General features: G+C 36.3%; 1 protein-coding gene across 5 annotated transcripts in view; it reads left to right on the top strand.

Moving 5' to 3' along the window:
- SGCZ (sarcoglycan zeta) overlaps window positions 1-23,229 on the top strand; it is a 1,021,521-nt gene that overhangs the window by 194,369 nt on the left and 803,923 nt on the right. The window contains exons 2-3 of one of the 5 annotated variants that reach the window (XM_021077240.1): window positions 8,319-8,516; window positions 10,999-11,054. The gene's annotated coding sequence lies outside the window, so the exon portion shown is untranslated. 5 annotated transcript variants of the gene reach the window in all.

The following is a 23,229-nucleotide window of genomic DNA, read 5'->3' as shown; positions in this document are numbered from 1 at the left end:
CCTAAATGTTAAGTGAATTTTTTTAATTGACTTAATAAGAATGGGCAGAACTAGAATTTTTAATTGTTGGAAAACAAAATTTAACAGTGTACCCCTGCCAAATGGACATGTGGCAAGCAAAAAATAGGTTTTAGTTGAGTGTTTGATTTTGCAGCCCCGGCTTTTTAGGCTTATTCAATATAGCATGGGCACTGTAAGTATTATATATGTGCATATAATATATAATGTATATGTATATAATATATGTGTATATAATGTATACACATATATATGCACACATGCATTAAGATATTATATATTTACTTACATGTAATATATATTTATATAATAAAATATGGATCAGGTATAAGCTGAGAATCCCAAAGCTTTTTCTGTACATAAATAAGCATCTGAGATACATGCAAGTACTATTGAATGGCAGTTAAGCTTCATTTTGCATGAAAGCATGGGTGTGTGGGCAGATGTTCTCTGGAATGCTCTGAATTGAAGGGGAGGATGGTTGCCAATGGTTTTCAAACTGTTTTCCACAAAGAGTCTTGTAGGAGCAGAGTGGGCACAGCCCAAAGCAAGGCTCCAGATTCTCATATTTCAGCTTAAACCAGAGCAGTATCCTGTTTACTACTTAATATGTTTCGCTTTTGCAAAAGAATTCTGCTACTTAAACACAAAGGCACTGAGAGCCACTGTTTATAGAAAGAGGCGTTTTCTAAACTTTTTGATGCACTTATTTACTATCAAATATCTCATAATTGTTCTAAAGAATTACAAAACAACTTTTATGTTTATATGTTATATGGTTAAGAATTTTTCTAAGGAATTATTTTAAAATCGAGAAAGGATCATTATTTTTTAATTTATTTTTTATTTAGGTATAGTTGACATATAGCATTATATTCATTTCTGGCATACAACATAATGGTTTGATATTTGTGTACATTGAAAATGTTCTCCACAATAGTCTGTCACCACATGTAGTTAGACATTTTCTTTTCTTGTGAGAAGAATATTTAAGATTATTCTTTTGGAAACTTTCAAATATGCAATACAATATTATTAATTATGATCATTATGTTGTACCTTATATCCAGGACTTATTTAATTTACAGAAATTTCATCACGAGTCTATTCTCCAAGCTTGGGGTTAATAGAGGCAGACTATTGCCTTTGGAATGGATTAGCAATAAGATCCTGCTGTATAGCACTGGGAACTATGTCTAGTCACTTATGATAGAGAATGATAATATAAGAAAAAAAGAATGTACATATGTATGTGTAACTGGGTCACCATGCTATACAGTAGAAAATTGACAGGATACTGTAAACCAGCTATAATGGAAAAAAATAAAAATCATTATATAATAAAAAGAAGAAAAAAGAAAGTTTATACCTTTAGAACCCCTTCACTCGTATCACACAATTCCTCCCCATTTTCCCCCACTGGCCACTAGATTATTATGTTTTTACAATATATGTTTTTAATTATATTTGATTTTCATTCTATACTATTTTAATACCTTTTAAAATACTAAGAAAAATGTTTTCTTTCCATCTCATTTTAGAAAGTAACATGCTATTTGTTAGAGTAATTATATTTAAAAAGCCTGATTTATTTGAGTATATAATCAAAACAGATCACTATATTGTTTGATGTGATGTATCTACATGACAGGCCATCTAAAATGGACCATTATAAGCATACATTTAACTAAGAATAAAAATAATTTAAAATTACACTAGGGTCAAACTGCCAAGAAAGTTAGCCAATGTCAAGCCAACTTTGTAACTGAGCTTTCTAATTTTCTTGAGTCTGTAGCTTTTACAGTGTTCTACTAAAAGAGAGGAGGAAAGGTTATTTTATTTACTGATTTAAAAAAATGAAATCAAAACAATGTCCTTGTCTTCTTCAACATAATGAATTCTTAAGACTCCCAATTAGTGGTGGGAGAGTCTATGGCAAAACTTTCTGTGCACTTACTCTAGACAGAGTATGTTGCCATGACAGCATTGTTCTATGGGTAAGGGTTAAGTGATTAAGGAAATAAGCAAAAATAACAAAACATCTAGTGAAGCAGTTCTAATACGCCTTTTGAGAAACTGCTAAGGACTCTTGTTTTTGAAATAGAGGGCACTGCAATTGAAGAACTAATGAAGGAGGCAACATATGCCACTATGTAAAACAAAGTTGCATTCCCTCTTTTTTTCCTCCCAGGGGAGACCTAGGTTTGAATGAGCAAAAACTATAAGTGTTATTGTTTGATTTGGGGAGGGAGACAGTGCTGTAGTCCAAGTAGCATTTATTATATATAGTATTTCTCAAGAATTTTGAAGTTTATAAATAGGCATGTGCCTAAAGAGTTTCATACCAAATAAGTATTTTATTAGATGGTAGGAATATATAGACTTTCAATAAGACAGCTAACTGTTTCAAAGTGGCAATATGTTAACCCACATCAGGTAATAATCTGGTCGTGGATTTGGGATATTATTTCCAAAGGACACATTCGTTAATTTGTGCTAGGTCACCTTTAAATCTTGCTAATTTAGAGGAAATATAATGGGTTATTCAGAAATAAATTATTCTGTGACACAGTGGGGTGTATTACCTTGTAGTGCTGCGGCTGACTTGGCAGCTCCCCAAGCTGTACTCTGATTTAAAGCCTTGCTTACTCTGGAATAAATGTGCAGCAAGATGGCAAAGGCTGGGCTGACTGTGGGCCTCTGCAGAAAGCAGAGGCTCTGAAGGACCATCACACGGGCTTTAGCTTTCTTTTGATCCATTGGTTGACTTGATTGGAAAAGCAAAGATTGGTGTAAACAGGTGTGAATATTCTCCACCAATCTAGGTTTGTTGTTTAAAAGTTTTTCATCATCTTTAATTTGGTGCCAGAACGTGCTGGTAAAGACAGCATCTTTATTGTCAAATTAGGAACACAAATGACACTTCCCACCAAAATGAGCATTTCCAACAAAAAACAGTAAGAAAAGAATGTAGCCAAAAAAAAAAAACTAGATGAAAGTATGTACTAATTCTTTTCCTTCACTTTCTTTAGCCTTTCTCATGTTCCTATATTCAGCATTACATTTCAGAATTAGTTTCAAGAATTAAAAGGAAAGCTAAGGCTTTGGGCCCAGATCTAAATTTCAAAAGATATGTTATAAACTGATTAATGCTTTGGTCTCTTTTGGGTGGTGAGTTAATATGTTCTACATTCTTGAATTTTGAATGTGTGGCCTAAATATTTCTTGATGTGGAGTAAAGGGAGATTTTGTATATCTTTGTTGTTAGGAATGTACATTGATGCAGCTACTGTGGACGATAGTTTAGAAGTTTCTCAAAAAACTCAAAATAGAACTACCATATGACCCAGCAATTCCACTCCTAGGTATAGATCAAGATAATAATTTTTTACATGAAAAGATGTTCAGCATCACTCATTATTAGAGAAATGCAAATCAAAACCACGATGAGGTACCACCTTACACCAGCCAGAATGGCCATCACCAAAAAGTCTACAAACAAGAAGTGCTGGAGAGGGTGTGGAGAAAAAGGAACCCTAGTGCACTGTTGGGGGGATTGTCAATTGGTGCAACCACTGTGGAAAGCACTATGGAGATTCCTCAGAAAACTAAATATAGAACGACCCTTTGATCCAGCAATCCCACTCATGGGCATCTATCCAGAGAAAACCATGACTCGCAAAGACACATGTACTCCAATGTTCATTGCAGCACTATTTACAATAGCCAAGACATGGAAACAACCTAAATATCCATTGACAGAGGAGTGGATCCAGAAGATGTGGTACATATACACAATGGAATATTACTCAGCCCTTAAAAAGAATGAAGTACCAGCATTTTTTGCAACATGGATGGACCTAGAAAATATCATGCTAAGTGAAGTCAGCCATACAATGAGACACCAACATCAAATGCTTTCACTGACATGTGGAATCTGAGAAAAGGTCAGACAGAACATCTTTGCAGAACAGATGCTAACTCACAGACATTGAAAAACTTATGGCCTCCGGAGGAGACATTTTGGGGGATGGGGGGATGTGCCTGAGCTGTGGGATGGAAATCCTGTGAAATCAGATTGTTATGATCATTATACAACTACAGATGTGATAAATTCATTTGAGTAATAAAAAAATGAAAAAAAATAATATTTTTTTTAAAATCCTAATTTGAAAAGATACATGGACCCCAATTTTCATAGCAGCATCATTTACAATGGCTAAGATATAGAAGCAACTGTGTCCATCAACAGATAAATGGATAAAGATGTGTTATGTGTATATAATGAAATACTACAATGGAACTTTGCCATTTGCAGGGACTTAGGAGGGCATTTTATTAAGGGAAACAAGTGAGAGAGAGAAAGACCAATACAATATATTATCACTTACATGTGGAATATAAGAAAATACAACAAACTAGTGAATATAAAAAAAAAAGATGCAGATTCACCAATGTAGAGTGGAGGGAACGGGGAGCAAAATAAAGGTAGAGGAGTCAGAGGTGAAATCTTTTGGATAGGTTCAAGGGTGTATTGTACAATATGGGAACTATAGCCAATATTTTATAATAGCCATAAATGAGGAGTAACCTTTAAAAATTGTATTAAACTTTTTTTAAAAAAAAAGAAAGCTATGAAGCAATTGAAAATTTGAACAATATATAATGTGTACTTCTTTTACTTGAAATATTGGATACTAAATAGTATAAAAATCCTCCTCTGATCAAAGTAAAATAATGGCAAATCACACAGCTGGTAAGCCACCTTAAACACAAACCCACTTACACTCTTAATCACTTGACACAGATGAAGAAACAGTTAGTGAACATTAGTGCATGATTATAATGATGATAAGAGAGTAATATCATAAACACAAATCTAATACCTTAAGATAGTTTCTGTAATCAAGAAGCCTGCTAAAATGAAATTACACTGGAGGATTGTATCAGTTAATCAATGTATTTTTATAGAAATGATTTTGAATGAACACATTTTAGAGAATTGCCCAAAACTCTGTATTACTTAATAAATCAAGGGTTTTTGCAGAATGCAAACACATATTCAGTATGAGAGGTTTTAAGGAAAATGATCTTCTGCTCTTAATAATATCCTTGCGATTTCACTCACAGGAATGAGCCATAATTTCATTAAACAAAAACATAACATGGAAAAACAGTCTTTTTTTAAATGTCCTAGGAAAGCTTTGTTAAGCTAGTAGGAAACAAATGTAATTTAAAAAATAGTAGAAGATTCTTTGCATCTGAATATATTCATATGGCTTGTCGTCTACCACCCACAATTAATAAGGATTTTTTTTTAAAAAAAAATTAGGTAACACAATGCCAGTTTGAACTTATGTGGCCCATTAACCATCTATCTAATCAGCACTCTGTAATAAAGCATGATTACCCCCCCCACATACATACACAATAAAATTTTCATAAACACACCATTGTCAGCGTGGAAAGTATCAGATTGAGAAAATGTGAGTTAGAAAATCTTCTTGAAAATTTTGTAGTAAGCTATTTTTAAAAATTCATGTTTTTTATTTTTGTGTATATTTTATTTTCATGAACAGTTCTTATAGCTCAATAAATGCATCTATTATTATTTTAAAAAGCTCATAAGCTTATATTTGTGTATATTTTTTCAAAATTTTTCACATGGTTTAAACATTACACTAAAAATTAATATTCGGGAATATTTAAATGAATTATATTGTTTTTCTCAGCACAAATATAAACTAATTTGGTTTGAGGAGCCTAGATTTAGATATAGGAATGGGAAAGAGCCACAACATTTAAACACATCATAACCTCAAAGGCAACATTATAAAAATGTAGGATTCACCTGGCCCTCTTCTAAAAATACGACTCATATTCAGTATCTTTATTTCTTTTCTTTTTTTGTTTTTGTTTGGTCTCTGTTCATCCACACTGCCCATTTCCTGCAAAATATAATGTCAAAGGAGCACCATGAACATGGAAACTCTTCCTTATTCATTGGAAACTAAGAACTGCGGATGAAATCTCTTTTATATTCCAATAATTAAAAATAAATACTTTGCATTTAAGATGGTACCCTAACTCATTTATTCAATGAGGTATAAGAAGAATCAATAGGAAATAACCTTTTGGAAGATAAGCTCTATGTCTGGCACTGAACTAGGTATTCAGTATGTATGTTGCATTGGTCTCAGCCTATTGATGGTGATGCTGTTGGCTAGGAATGACCTAAATACTTTTTACACAGAACTCTGCAGACATCCCTCCCACCACAATCAGGGACACAGCCTACGGCTAGACTGGACTTTGTGGTTCTTATTATGATTGCCAGATGCCCCTCAGCAGACTATTAGGGAACTTTGAAGAACAAATTTTATTACTCACGGGTTCTGGGGAACATGCTGCAGGTCTAAGGACCACAAAGAGAGGGAGAGAGAGACAGAGAGATAACGTGGACCTGCTACTCTGCCTTTATTAGGGTTGGTGTTGCAAAGCTTTACTCTTTATTTGATGAATCTAAAGCATAAAGATGAGAATGGGGATATGGGAAGGAAAACGTGAGATTACCCAACAGATCAAGTTTCTAGGTTACCCAGTGCTCTCTAGAAGGAAAACTTTATGGGCAGGGGAAGTCTGGTTCCTTATCTGGTTGTTTTGCTAGTAGTGGGATGTCTTTAAGTGGATGCTTTGGCTATCAAAAACTCAAAGTCAGACACCCTGCAGTATGTTGCCTCCTTTTACCTTGCTTAGGTAAATATGTTATGGTATGTATTCTCATTTTAGATATAAGGACGCTGGAGCTCAGAGAAATTATTGTGACAGAATCACAGGCATTGGGGTTTGAGTCTGTGAGACTTTCAAACCAAACCCTTTTCCCTCTCCTGTGTTTGGTCTGTGTACATGAAAATGAAACCCATTTAGAGGACTGAAGAAATAAAATGGCTCCAAAGTAGAGATGCTAAGAGAAATAATCATGCCTGCATGATGCCTATGGACTGTTTATTTGAATAGTATTTGAATGTGTACTACTACTTTGGCGGTCATGACTGATATAGCTGACACCGTGCTGTCATAACAGCCTGTGCTGTCATAGTAGCATGGCTGGTTGACTAGGCGGCTCTATGTGAAGCTGGCAAGAGCACTTCCCCTAGAGTTCACTGCCAGGGTTGGAAGCCTCGCCTCCATTCCTACCTCACAAGATTGCTATGAGGGTTAAATGAAATATTCCATAGGAAGTCCTTCAGTGGTGGCAAGCACATTTTAAGTGCTTAATGAATGTTAGCCATCACTGATATCATGGATTTTTGTTTCCGCAGATCTTAGCCTAATGCAAAATAAATAGCTTCTTAAGGGTATAGGTGGAGATTTGACATTTTTTTTTCCCTGCTGAGTGGCAGACACCACTAATCAAAAATGGCACTCTTTACCTCCAGGCCTAGACAAGGCCTTAGGATCCTTACCCCAAATGCCTCAACCAAACATCTAAGAAGTGATTGGATTTGGCATGTAGCAGTAAACTTCTTTTGCTGTACTAGACAGTAAGACTTTTTTTATGAATAATGTCGTGCACTAAGAAAATACCATTTCAGCTAGAATATAACTACTTCAATATAAATTGGTTTTATGATAGACTCTCTAACAGTTCTCTCTCTCCCTCTTTTTTTCCCCATTTTTAGCTGTCCTCCTTAGCCTTTTGGAAGTTTCCCAGCCAGGGATCAAATCCCAACCAGTGTTTCAATCTACACCACAGCTGCAGCAATGCTGGATCCTTAACCTACTGTGCCACAGTGGGAACTCCTCTAACGGTTCTTTTTAGATGAGGTAATTCTCACACATGCAAATGAAATGTGGCATAATGATCTAAAATGAAATATGAATTTCATTCCTGAAATATCTCCTGGGAAATTTGTCTTCAAAATTGCAATGTGTCTCATCTGCATTGCAGCATCTGTAGGTTCTGTTTCCTTCACTTAAACTCCAAGTCCCAGTTTCTTTCATGTGGCTAACTCTTTGTTAGTGTCCTTCCATGTAATTTTGTGGATCATTTCTGCTGCAGTCTTTAATCACATAATCATCACTTGGTAAGCTTCTCCTTAGCAATATTATAGACTCTCTGATGAAATGAAATTTCTTTATTCCCTATATCTCCATATCCTAGGAGCCTGGAATGGTCTCTTGTGGGCAATACAAATTTCACTTAATGAAGTTGTGATAATTTTGCCTAAGTCAGATGACACAGATTCTTTACATTTTTTTTTCTCAGACTTTACATCCTTTCTCATTATTTCTTCCAGATCCTCCAAGTGCTTTGGGCACTAACATATACAGTTTGGATGCAGATGTACCCCTAAAACTTCATCAGACATTACCCTGAAAATATGAAACTGAAACTTTCACCATGAGGCTAGCATTATCCCATCACTGTTAAAAGTCTTTATTTTGGAGTTCCTGTCATGGTGCAGTGGAAACGACTAGGAACCACGAGGTTGCAGGTTCGATCCCTGGCCTTGTTCAATGGGTTACAGACATGGTGGTGCTGTGAGCTGTGGTGTAGGTTGCAGATGCAGCTCAGATCTGGTGTTGTTGTGGCTCTGGCATAGGCTCCAATTAGACCCCTAGCCTTGGGTGCGGCCCTAAAAATACAAAAAAAAAAAGTCTTTATTTTATTATTCAAAGATACTATAACTATTAAATCAAACCCTGTTCTTCTTCCCATTCTAGGATAGAAACATTGTCACAGAAAGAAATTAAATTATAGGAAGAATAATATGTTTGGTATTAAGAAAACTTCTCTTCATTCTTCAAAACCCATCTTAGAGGTTATATTATGTACCATTTCATATCTGCTCCTTCCATGAGGATTCTTTCTGATTTCTGTGCTGCTTCCAAGTCAATACCCTTTGCTATTATTGGAGGCACCACTCTATACTGTAATTGTTTTTAATAACTTTTTAGAGGAGTTTAGATTCACAGCCAAATTGAGCAGAATGTACAGAGATACCCATTTGCCCCTGTCTCTAGACGCCTCCATTATCAGCAAGCCCCTCCAGAGTGATACATTTGCTGAAACTGATGACTCTACATTCACGTATCATTGTCACCCTGAATCCACAGTTTACTTTAAATCTCACTCCTGATGATGTGTATTCCATGTGTTTGGACAAATGTACAACAACATGTATCCACCAGTATAATATCAGATAGATGAGTTTCACTGCCCTGAATATCCTTATACTCCATCCCTTCTTTTCTACTCCCACTAGCAATCATCTATGTTTCTAACTATCTCCATAGTTCTGCCTTTTCCAGAAGGTCATACTGTTGCAATTAAACACTAAGTGGCCTCTTAAGATTGGCTTCTTTCACTTAGTAATAACTATTTAAAGTTCTTTTAGGTCTTTTCATGGCTTTAGAGCTAATTTCTTTTTTAGTGCCCAATAACATTCAATGATCAGGATGTACCAGAGTTTATCCATTTACCTACTGAAGGACATCCTGGTTGCTTCCAGGTTTGGGTGATTCTGAATAAAGCAGTTGTAAACATCCATGTGCAGGTTGTTATGTGGGTGTAATTCTTTTGCATGTCCATCACCTTGACAAAAGTGGGTGCTTTCTGAATAGCTTTCATCTTTTTGTTCTTTGCCCTGAAAACAGGGCCTATCAGAGTAGGTACTCAGGAAAAACTTTGGTTGAATTGACAATAGCAGCACAGTGAATGGAATAAAGAGGCAGATATTCCACTGCAGATCATTGCTTGCTTTGAGAGAGAGACTACATAAAGGATTTCTAATTCAGGATGATCTGTTATCACCAGCTCATGGAAGCCATTATTTTCAGAAGGCATGATGATAGCTTTGCTGTGCTGAGACAGATTATAAAGGCTTTGGCTTAAAACTTGACTACTTCAAACAGTGAAAGCATAATCAAAAATTGGTAAACTTGTAGGGAAACAAAAATGGGATTCAGGAATTTTTCTTATTCTATAATGGATAAGGGATTTCTGGATTGGTTTTTAAATCCTCAAATAACATTTTTTTCTCATAAATAAAAGGAAAAAGCAATATATATTCTTTTTAACTATTCACTGGGGGATTGTTTCAAAATTGCAGTTGTCATACTAAGGTTCTTTGATCCAATCTGAAGAGCAGAATCCAACTTAACTTTAAGCTTCTTCACATGCATACACACACCCCCACCCCACCCACAGGATATCCAGTAAAAACCTCATAGATAAAAAGAACATTGCATATAATTGGAATATGGCCTAAATGCAATATTATATAATATTGTCCTAAATACATGCACATATGGGCATCAGTTTTGTTTCTAGAAATAAAAGCTCACTGTTCAAATGCTAATTCTGAGAGGCCCAATTTTCCAAGGTACATTTATCAGAATCTTCAAAATTATTAAAGTAGGATACCAAAATACAGTGAATTTTCCTTTTGTATTATATGTGGTTTACTGACTGTTTTTGTTAGCAAATGCATCAGGTATAGAACATCTGCAAATCAGAATTTGTTCTATAAAGATATCGAATTTAGTATGCTAATCATTGTATCTCCCAATCATCTCTACTTAGACATTAGTGTTATAATACTTAGTTAGGTCTCACGTAGGTGGTGACTTTTAGTTCATCAAAATGCAGAAGGTTTTCCCCTGTGTGCACATTTATACTGATTCAGAAAAGTTGAATTATGAACATGCTTGCAACCTGATCTTTAAATTTTCTGAATATACTCTAAATGGAGAGAATTTGAAGGATTTACCGACCTTTAAGCACCATGAAAGTACATGATTTTAGTTTAGTAACGTGTGAGGATGAACTGTGCAGTCTTTTGTTTAGATATGCAGATCCTAATCTCATAAATAAAAGTACCTACTCCTTGCATTCAGAAAAGAAATAATTGAAGCTATTTGTAAAAGAGTCACCTCTGAGATCGATGTACTTAGCATTTATATCATCATTTGCAGGGTTTATATTTTATCTACTTGAATCAACATGACTGAAGGAACCTAGGAAGCAACAAGTAAGTTTATTTGGAAAATACGTTTCTTATGAATCTGATTTCTACAGATAAAGACTTCAGAAGGAAAGGAAGAACATCCATGACTTTGTAAACTTCATTAAAGCTCCAGAATTGCTATAGTCCAAGAGATGAAAAAAAAAAAAAAAAAAAAAAAAAACTCCTTATTTAGGGCAACCTCATTCTAATTCTGATAGAGTTATTCTTTTTAAAAAAATTATAATTCAAATTCTTGTTATTTGACCAGTCAAGGGGCAGTTGTAGAAACATCTTATAACCTCTAAAAGTAGAGCAAACCTGTTAGACAGCTTTGAGTTGTGGCTGGAATATGAGTGCCTTTATGCTTTATTTACTAGCTGTGTGTCCTTGGTCAAGATTCTTAACCTATCTGTGTCTTTATATTTCGCCTTAACATGGAGGTAAAAAAATTTCATATCTCCTAAGTTTATCCATGAGGAAGAAATGTGTTAATAGATATTACATGCTTAGAACAGTACTAGACACAGAGCAAGTGAAATTAATGTATTCTATAAATAGATCTTATACCTTAATTAAAATTATGGAGGCAGTTTTGTTAATTCTCCCCCTTCTCTTTCTTTAAGGATTATAGTCACATATGGAAACTAGTGTACAAAACAAGGGATGCTGATTTGATATGGACAGAAATTTAACATATTTTTGAAATTTGAAGATAACATCTGTTATTCAACATATCTAGAGTAACTATCTCTTGTAGTATCTTCATATGTATTAATGGAATTCTGCCTCTTGTTACATAACTTCTTTTTAGGTATACATATTATTATTTGTAATTAGAAGATATTTACATATATGAATTCCAGAAAGGCAGAATTTTACTGAGAATGTGTCAAGCTCAATACAATTTAGGCCATGTACAGGTCAAAATCTTCTGGTAGTGTGGTGCTGTATGGTAGTTTATAAAAATCAGTCCTTTTTTTTAATTATTTGACCAAAGGTAAATTTTGACAAAAACAAAATATTCGTTTTAAATCAACAATCCCTAAAATAACTTTCTCATTTCTGTTACATAAAGCATTGGACTATTGTTTAGTATTAAGGAGAAGGGTTCTACAGTTCTACATTCAACAAACACAAATATGATTCTTTATTCCAGGACTTCTCAGAATCTTTAAAAAGTCAGGCTGCATTGTTATTCTATAAGAGAAGGATCAAACACTTATTTGATCAAAGATATTTATGGGGTGGCAAAGAGAAAACGAGAATATCTCACATGGCCAGTGTTCCACAGAGACACAGTAGTTGGGGAGAGCTGCCGTATTGGTGGCATAGAGTACTTAACTAGGCAATGGAGACTTTGTTTCAGGTGCAAAACAATATTAATGGCAATTATAGTCCTTTGTGATTCTGTCAGTAGTTCTGACTTTGTTCTTTGAATCCATTTTCAAATCGTGTTACAAGAATATTAGCCATCAATCAACCTGCTGATTGCTGAGTAAACATAAGAGACTTACTTTATGACTCTCTGATAGTCTACCTCGCGTCTCCTCAAAAAAGAGAATTGTAAAGCGATAAAGGAAATCCTCTGCTGAACTGTATTTCCAAGCTAGAGTTCCTTACAATAAATAAATCTAAGAGAGAAATGCTGCAATGTCTTTAGTTGTACAATACAGGGTTGTTCATGGAGACAATCACTGCAGCGGACACAGAGTTCCAGAAGCTTTACTAGGGAATGGCTTGGACAATGAATCGCTCAAGCCAAGCTCTGATTGGCAATCGAGTCCCTTTTATAATGCCACAGCTGTGCACTAAACTGGAGTGATATCTGCGCACAGCTGGGATCTGGCACTGACAATATATATCAATGGGAATTACTGCACTTTTGTTTGAACTTCTTCATGCCTTACTTTGAGGCACAATAGCCAACTTTTTGTCTACAATTTTTATCTTAATCTATGATTTGCATTCCTTTTCTTTCTGGAAAAATACACCACACGGTTATGACAAAATCCCCTAAGGATTATTTAAAAAATAGAATTCTTCACCCAGAAAATGTCAGTGCTTGAAAACAAACAGAAAATTGGATAACATTCAGAAATCATGTTCTTGCTCTCATCTTGGGGGTATTTTCTCTTAGAAAAGAGATAAAGCAGGGTTCTGAAATGTTGAAAAGAGAAATCAGGGAGTGTGAGCATCACCCCCACCCCCTTCTTTGATGAACCTAGTGGCAAATTTTGGTCATTTAAATTAGATTTTGATATAAACATTACAAATATAAGTTCTTCATATGAGGCCTGTTGGAGTACTGTGGACTCTTAACACAGTACTGTCTTAAAGAATAATCTACAAAGCAAGTGCATATAGTATGACCTTTGATATTTTACTTTTATGTATTTAAGTTTTTAGGATTACATTTGAAGGGACAAATTTTGAAGCTAGATACACCAAACTCTGTGACAATATGTGATATGTTTGCATAGTCTCAACTTCCAGGTACAGTTTACACATACCACATGAAAAGTAAGACTAGTAGATAAAAGCATGCATTAAATAATTCTATATAAACATTTATAAATATTACTGTTCAGAATTACCTCATATGTATAGATGATATATAAGGAGCAAGATTTAAAGAAACACATGCTTATGTACAGTCTGGTGTTTTTCTCAATGATTTCTTTCTTTTTTTTTTTCTTTGCTTTTTTTTAGGGCCTCACCCATGGTATATGGAGGCTCCCAGGCTAGGGGTCTAATTGGAGCTACAGCTGCCAGCCTACACCACAGCCACAGAAACGCAGGATCAGAGCCACATCTGCGGCCTATACCACCACAGCTCACAGCAACGCCGCATCCTTAACCCACTGAGGAAGGCCAGGGATCAAACCTGCAACCTCATGGTTCCTAGTCAGATTCATTTTTGCTGCACCACGATGGGAACTCCCCTCACTGATTTTTAATTTGAAACATCAGAAAATACCCCAAGACCAAATTTTACCCCTATCAAATAAGACTGAAATTTTAAAATCAAAACCTAAATGCATCCTTGATTGGATATAAGATCCTATGTTAGCTTATAAGCAGCTCTGGAGTTTCAGGTGTTGCCTCATCAAATCCCCAGGGGACCCTCAAAAGAATGGGATCTCAAACTAGGAAGCCTTTGACTACTACCTGCTTTCTTTCTCAACCTCTGGTTTTTTACACTCTCTTTTATCATCTTTTCAGCCTCTCCACCTCTCACCTAGCCCAGAAAAACTGCCTGAGGAGGAAAAGTTTTATTTTCCAGGTTTTTCTGCCCTTTAAGACTGTAGCAGAAGAAGAAAAGAGGCAAAGATCCAATTATGTGTCTTCAGGATGACAGCCTGTAACTCGTGGGTCTCCCTTGACTCCATTAGAAAAAAATGTGGTGTTTCTCTCTTAAAGGGTGGAGAGAAAATTATACCAAATGTGATTGACACCCTCAGTCATATGCACACCTGAAGCTCCCATTATTGTGTTCAACTTACTCATACTCTTCTGAGTTTTAAAACCTCAAATTTTAGAGCAGACCATGGATTCCTTTTCATTCTAATAAATTTAGTCAAATATTATTATGCTATTTAGTCAAAACTATTATGCTAAATATAGCCATTGAAGTGAGTCTCTTTTAGTTAACTTAGTCCATTAAATTGAGATGGTATTCTTCTAAGTTACTATCTAGTCACAACTTTTTCTCAAATTTTTGCTTGATTTTGCTTGAAAATCACATATCAGAAGCTGCCTGATGGTCCTGTTTTTCCTGCTTCCAGCCCTGAAATCTTGGTTCTGGCGACACTGCTTTTTTTTTGTCTTTTAACTACAGAGCTTATTACCTTCTAACATACTATATAAATCACTTATTTAATGGCTTTTGTTTTCTCTCTACACCTCTTCCTTGCTGGGGCGTGAACTCCACAGAGCCAGGGGATGTTGTCCATCTTATCACAGATGCATCCTAAGCATCTGAAAAATGCCAGACACAGCCCACAGAAAGTATCTGTAGAATTAAAATCTCTATCTCAGAAACGTCTCTTCAATATATGCCTCTCCAATTGTGATAGTTTTCTTTTCCAGTTTATATAAACCAAAGAAATGCTTGGTTTCACTTATTTTTTTAATTTTATGACCATCATATTTAGCACCATCAAAATAATTTACCAAGTATTTATTTGTTTATGGTACCCAGTTATCTACAAGGTCCCTATTTGAAACCATTTTCACATATATCCAAAATATACTAGTATCCAGACAAAAACCTTTTCTGAATTACATAAAAGCCCCATAAATGTGAGTATGATATTCAAATTACTATTTTAATTTCTCTCTTTATTTCTTTCTTATCTTTTCTTTTTTTCTTTTCTTTTTTTTTTTTGTATTTTGTCTTTTTCAGGACCACACTGGTGGCATATGGAGGTTCCCAGGCTAGGGGTCAAATCAGAGCTGTGGCCACTGGCCTATGCCAGCGCCACAGCAACGCAGGATCTGAGCCATGTCTGCAACCTATACCACAGCTCACGGCAACGCTAGATCCTTAACCCACTGAGCAAGGCCAGGGATGTAACCCACAACCTCATGTTTCCTAGTTGAGTTTGTTATCCGCTGAGCCACGACAGGAACTCCTTATATTTCTCTTTCTAATATTCTTAGCTAATTGCTTATATGTGATACATCCCTGCTTCTGTATTCCAGAATATAAGCTTCTGTGTAACTTGGGCAGTCAGTGATCTCATCAAAGCAGATTGGGAAAATTTTCCTAGTGCTAGAGAACAAAACAGAGTATGTCAGGAAGAGCAAGTCAGGTCAGATTGGGGAAAAAGGGGAGGCAAGTTAGCATTTCATATTCTGGCAGGCTGACAAGTCAAGTGTTGGTTTCACATAACCTGTTTATCTACTATTTAATACTCTAGTTGTGGGCATACCAAAATTTATGCTTCTCAAATTCACAACGGAATGGGACCATTAAAAACAAATAAACAAAAAAAAAGCAATAAACCACTTCTAATCTGTTGCATACCAATGTTTTAAAAAATATGATAAAAATGTTGCATGAATGTCAAATTGCTATAAATGTCTCTAAATGCTTACTCTTAATTTCCATACTTATTTTGTTCAATGGTGACAAGTTGTTCAGGCACTGGCACTGGACCAAGCCACGACACTGTGAGCAGCATGGGCAATGACACACTGAGAAGTCATCCACATGTCCATTAATGGCCCCATCCTAGAACACTAGAACAAGGAGGAATCCAGGCAGAAGGGGTAATTCTGAAGGCAAGAAGTCCTGGCTGCTGGCATGTTATTATACCCCACTTGAGGACAAAATGTAAATATAGTCACGCTCTACCTAGAAGCAGGCAGGCTTAAGGTTTTCCCTTCTAGGACCTTGAAACAAATCAAGAAGCTGCTGGGGAAGCTCATGAGATACTCTCATAGTTGGTCTGCGACTTGTGCACCAAAGCCATGAACTTGACTCCATAGAAGAAACTCTCCCTCAGATGCTATTTAATCTGTTTTATGTCTAATTTTCAGCAAGCTTGATTATCTGATTTTCCAGCTCATAGACTGGAAACAGATGATGACAGCTGGCAGGAGGAAGAAATAACTGTTGCTGTTCTCTGGCAACTGGAAGAGTTGATAGCTGGCTGAATCATCAGACAAAAAGATGAAGAGTATGTACATAGCAGTCTAGGGCCACTTCAGGCAGTGATGACAATTTCTATCCACCTGTCCACAGCTTACTGTTCAAACACATGGCTTTGCTGTGTGCTTGCTGTGAACTTGAGGTTACTTAAACTCCCTAAGTTTAACCTTCACCCATGAAGTAATATATCTGTATATATTATTATGTGAATATCATATAGTTACATACATATATATACATACATCTCTTTCACAGGACTGTTGGAAGGTCAGTTAATAGAGCATAGCATAGATTAAAGTTTTTTGCAATCATTGAAATAGCTACATCAATGAATGTTGTTATGATTATTATTTCTATAATAACAGAATTCTGTTATTTAATACACTGATCCTGGATCATAAATATAATTGTGTTATTTAATATACTGATCCTGTATTATCAATATAAATTAAATTTTGTTCTGTTTAAGAAATGACTGGAGTTCCTATCATGACTCAGCAGTAACGAATCTGACTAGTGTCCATGAGGATGCAGGTTCGATCCCCAGCCTCACTCAGTGCATTAAGGATCTGGCATTGCCATGAGCTGTGGTATAGGTCATAGACATGGCTTGGATCCCACATTGCTGTGGCTGTGGCATAGGCCAGCAGCTACAGCTCCAATTTGACTCCAAGCCTGGGAACTTCCATATACCATGGGTGCAGCCATTAAAATTAAAATAAAATAAAATAAAATAAAATAAAATAAAATAAAATAAAATAAAATAAATGACTAAATTCATTTTAGAAATAGTTCAATCTTGGCATTTCATCCTTAAAGTAGTGGATTTTACTAATTGAATTTTTTTTGTATTTTTTTTTTAATTTCCCCAATACATTTTTTTTTCTACTGTACAGCGTTGTGACCCAGTTACATATACATGTATACATTCTTTTTCTCACATTATCATGCTCTATCATACGTGACTAGACATAATTTCCAGTGCTACATAGCAGGGTCTCATTGCTAATCCATTCCAAAGGGAGCTTGAGGTTAATAGATACTAATAGAAAATCTTTAAATATACTGATCACTTAATGAAAATCTAAAAAATTTTGCTATATATATTTTTGAACAAAATGCAATTATATAAATAGGTGCTAGTAATTGACTTGTATGGAAACCCTCATTCCCTAACAATGACAGATGGTAGAATATGCAATTGCCAATGTTACCTTGATCAGGTCATCTTAGCATTTTTTAACCTGTCTTGTTATGCATACATGTACAGCACCCTCAGGGCAAGTTCATGGTATTATTTCAAAGACAAAAATATGAAAGACAATTTACTTGCAAAGTTATGCTTTTACTTTATTACCCTCTCTTTTCTATAAAATGGAGTCATCATGATGTTTCTTTGAAAAGTTATGTGAACTTGATCTGAAAGAGAGTAATATTTCACAGAGAATCATAGAGAGCATTGCATGCAGTGGTCAAGCTATGGGTAATGGGTTGGAGGCAGTAATGCTGATTTGCAAGTTCCAGGAATGACAACAACAACAAAATGCAGATCATTTTAGGTAGAAGGACTGTGGAAACCTCCAGCAGTGAAAGGAGGGCATGGAGACAAATCCTAACCACTGGAGGAGTGTGAGTCTTGTGATTGGAAGCCAGACACTTATTAACAATTCACATCACATGGAAAATATGTTGTATTCTTTGTACTCTACAGTTAGTTTCTTTCTTCTCTTAAATCCCTTTATAAGAGTGTTTCAGCAGATTGGTCCCAAGATCTCAATTTCAAGCCAGTTGCTTTCATGTGAATAAGCCTTGTTAATTCACTTTTTGACTTATAAATTGGAAGTCAGAAAGGTGTATGACCTCAGATAAACCAGCAGATTCTGATCTATGTGCAATGATTGAGGCTCTTAAATGCAAGTCTGAACAGGACTTTACCCCATATATCTACAAGCCTGTCCAGCATTCAGGAGATTTGAGGCAGTATTTTATCCAGTTGTAGATAATGCCAGGAGGTTTGAATTCATCATCCTTTTCAGATAGAATCAAATTAATTTTCAGCAAAACATGAATCGCTGTTCTTTCGCTTTATTCCGCAACTTAAGGAATTGGTATCAATTCTAAATCTAACAGACAAGTAAGCACAGCAGTGTATTAACTTAATACCACTTTTAATATGGCTAACTTTCAAAATAAAATAGTTCCTGTTATTGGACTATTTTATTCATTTTGCTAACATTTAAATCCAAAGCATTTTGGTCAGATAAAGTTTCTGGATAAAACACTGGCAAAGGTTCATACATTTATAACATTTAATTTAGCCAAATCTGGACATACTGATGGATTTAAATAATTTTTTAAAAATCCTTTTGAAAAGTTTTGATCCCTGGCATTGATCTGGCATTACTCACAGATATGGCTCGTATCCCGCATTGTGTAGGCTGGCAGCTATAGCTCTGATTAGACGCCTAGCCTGGGAACCTCCATATGCCACAGGTGCAGCCCTAAAAAAGACAAAAAAAATCTTTTAGGAAAGAAAAAAAAGTAGTAATTCTGAATTTTTAGGCTATGATTTGATTTCAAGAAACCAAGCATTCTTAAAATGTAGGTGCTTTCCCTCAAATCAACTGAAATGATTACTTTTAATTGAATTTTAAAATATTGCCCCCAAAATAGCATAAATAATGAGGTCTTTGTCCACAGTAAGACTCTCTGAGAAAAAAAGCCTACTTTTTTGGAAAGAGAAAACACATATGAATGTTTTAAACAAAAAATGTTATGTTAATTACTTTTCATTGATCATTAAGATATACCAGCTAGGAAATTGACAGCTGAATTACTGACCATACGAGAAAGAAGTGTTTTGTAATTAAAATAAATTGTAAACTATCCTGTTGATTATCGATGATGCCAATCATATTTGATGTTGTCCATTCATGCACAATAATAGAATTGTATGTTTGATTGAAATGACTTCAAAAGTTAAAGTTTCTATGTTCTGGTGTTGAAGTGACAATGGATATATTTCAAGCAAGAATAACACTGAGAACTAGGAACACTGGCAGTGTACCTGAGCACATCTCACACACACATGCACGTCTGTCTGCAGCCTCATCCCCACCTCAGCTCCACGTGAGGTCATCACTGCCACTGCCAAGCTTCTTCTGTATTGTGCAGTGAGATGGGTGTCTGCAATTACTATGGCAATATACACCTTGGATGAGTCAGAGGTGAAGTGTGTAGGATTGTTAATGGAATTTGATTTGCATCACATCATTTACACTGAGCCAGCCAAGGAGAAATTGCTGATGGTTGGTGTATAAGGAGTACACTTGGAAGGCCTTCTGGGGTAGCATGACTCAGCAGACACAGTCTTCTCAGTCAACTGGAATGGTGACACCCAACCTGGTTTGAGAAGCCTGATATCTTGTAAAAAATGCAGTGATATTGATGGGTGCAGCTAGAATCCGATTTGGTTCCTGTTATTCACAGAATATATTTATTTGTTTAACAAAAAACTTGCCAAGAAAACCATATATGCATTTTATAGTATATCAATCAATGACTCTGAAGTCTACATCCCTAATTCTGACTGCTTCCCCAAATTTGAAGCTAATCTGCATGACTCTTCGTGAAATAACCAGTTATCTGTCTTTTGACCCTAAAGTGTCCCAAGCAGATCTCTTGCTTCCTGATTCCTCTAAATATGCTACCCTTCCAGTATTTCCTCAGAGCATCCTAAATCTAAGTCAATTAATAGAGATATCCTTGAGTCATAAAGATGGAGTGACAAATGCCAGGTTTGTTAGTGATCAAAGCTAGACACACTTAGCTTCAGAGTCATGGTAAGATTCCCATGATTACATTTGCTCCAAGACTGAGCTTCAGCCCATCTCCCAACCACCTGCCAACCTACGTAAACCACAGGCTGGAGGAGGAGCGAATGTATGCCTTGTGAAGCCAAGCAGACATGAAAAGCAGAAAGAAGGGGGTTGACCTCTCATTGCTCAGCTTTTTCCTTCAAATTTAACTATCATGAAAGTCCAACCTCCTCCCAAGAGAGAGGAGTGATGGAGGTGAGAGAGGCTCTCCAATTTGGAAATGTGCATCTGTGAGAGAACAGGTGCCTCCTGTGATGCATGATAGCGCTCTAAGTTCTGCTCAGGTACATCAGCCACAAATCACCAGTGTCCTCAATTCCTCCATTTCCTTGATCTGCCCAAATCAAGTTTTGTTACCCTTCTTTTTAAAATATATCCTGAATTCCTCCACTTCTCTGTACCTGGAAAAGTACAATACTACAATACTACTATACTGCACCTATGCCCCCCCCCACTTCCATGCTTTTGCCCTTGTAATCTTCTCCCAGCACTGCTTATTTTATCAAATCAAATTTCCTTTTAAAACCATCCAGCAGTTTCCAAACTTCTTAGGATGACACAGGAACCTCCATACATCCTCATCTTTGTCTCTTCCCTTACTTTCTCTCACTCCCTTACTGAATTCTAGTGCATTAGTCTTCTAATTCCTCAAGGACAGCAGAATGTTCTTGCCTTAGAGCTTTGCACCAGCTCTGTCCCTGCCTTGACTACTTTTGCATTGGATCTTTTTGTAGCTGGTTGCCTTTTCTTATTCAGATCTCAGCTTCAATACCTCCTCAGAATGTCACTTCTTGACTATCTAACTTAAAATAGCTGCACAGTCATTTCCAATCACCATAGTGCTCCTTCCTCCCTGATAATTTCTTTTCTTTCTTCCTTTCTTTCCCTTTCTTTCTTTCTTTCTATCTTTCTTTCTTTCTTTCATCTTTCTTTCTTTCTATCTTTCTTTATTTCTTTCCTTCCTTCCTTCCTTCCTTTCTTTCTTTCGTTCTTTCTTTCTTTTTCTTTGGCTTTTTAAAGCCACACTCATGTCATATGGAATATCCCAAGCTAGGGGTCGCATTGGAACTACAGCTGCCAGCCACAGCAATACAGGATCAGAGTCAGCAATGCCAGATCTGGGCCACATTTGCAAACTACACCACAGCTTGTGGCAATGCCGGATCCTTAACCCACTGAGCAAGGCTAGGGATCAGACCTGCATCCTCATGGATACTAGTTGGATTTGTTACCACTGAGCCATGGACAGGAATTCCCTGATATTTTCTTGTTCATTGTTTCCACCATTCATTCATTGTTTATGTACCTCTTCCCACCTAATAATAAACTATCTTGTTTATTTATGATATCCAAGATATTTTTAAGCCTAGAACAGTGTCTGTGATATAACGGAAGCTTAACACATGTTCTGAATATGTAAGTATGTGCGTATAAGATAAATTACCTCTTAATACTCTGAAGGATGTCTTCTTTGTGCTGGGGAGTTTTAGATGGGAGAGTCAAATTGATGTGATTGGCTTGTGCTTGGTGTCTCATAGCATCTCAGCATTGGTATCTTAAATGGAATTCTTTTGCATAAAGTTTTGAGCTTTGTAGACGGGAAAGCATTTATGAAAAACAAGTTCAATTCCTGGGAAAGTTAGTGGAGTCCAAGCAGCTGCTCAGTACCTCTGCTGAGGGATAAAGTTTTAAAGTGTGGTGCAAATATAAGTTTGAACTTAGACTGTGTCACCCTCTAAGACTTGGCTGTGCCTATCAACCAGAAAAATCAGCCTTTCAAAAATTCACATGGAGCTGAGGGGGCGTGTTGAGAAAATAGTTCAATCTGTGTCCAAAGCCCATCAGGTAGAGCTGTACACATCCTGTGAACATCGTTATGTATAACTATGATAATAGAAGCTGCATCTTTTCTTGACTATGTGCCTGGCAGCCTGCTAAGCTCTTTGTATGTATTGTGTTATCGAATCCTAGGCAAAAATCCTCTGGTGTAGGAATAATTATTACTCCCACTTACTGATGAGGGAACAGAGGCAACCAAGTCTTTGACTGAAAAACTTACCACACAACAAATGTTCCCATTCCAGGATTCCAAATCTAGGTTTAATCCAGAAATTGATTTTTAAGATATTATTTCTCCAGATAATTTTCAAGGGGACTGGGAAACGTTCTGTGAGGAGGCTTGTGAGGTACTGTGCTTTTATTTTTGTTATTGTCATTTGTGTTTTTTAGTGCCATACCTGAAGTGTATGAAAGTTCCCAGACTAGGGGTGGAACTGGAGGTGAAGCTGCCAGCCCACACCACAGCCACAGCAACACCAGACCTGCGAGTTACACCACAGCTCACGGCAATGCTGGATCCTTAACCCACCAAACAAGGCCAGGGATCGAACCAACATCCTCATGGATACTAGTCAGGTTCATTACCACTGAGCCACAATGGGAATTCTATGAGGTACTATGTTTTTGATCAAGTGCAAAGCCCTTGGGGATTCTAAGCACAGAATGGGGACCTAATATAACAATGCATCCTTGATCTAACCCCGTAAAAGAAGTTGCCTTATTATTTGTCCCATTCCCTCTTCCTCATGTCTTTAACCCAGGTCACACTACTTTGTGATCTTAACAACAGATTGTGATCTAAGGGATGGGGCGGGGGGACCATTCT

The sequence above is a fragment of the Sus scrofa genome, chromosome 17 (assembly GCF_000003025.6).
Source record: "Sus scrofa isolate TJ Tabasco breed Duroc chromosome 17, Sscrofa11.1, whole genome shotgun sequence".
Taxonomy (NCBI): Eukaryota; Metazoa; Chordata; class Mammalia; order Artiodactyla; family Suidae; genus Sus; species Sus scrofa.
This window is presented reverse-complemented; position numbering and strand designations above follow the sequence as displayed.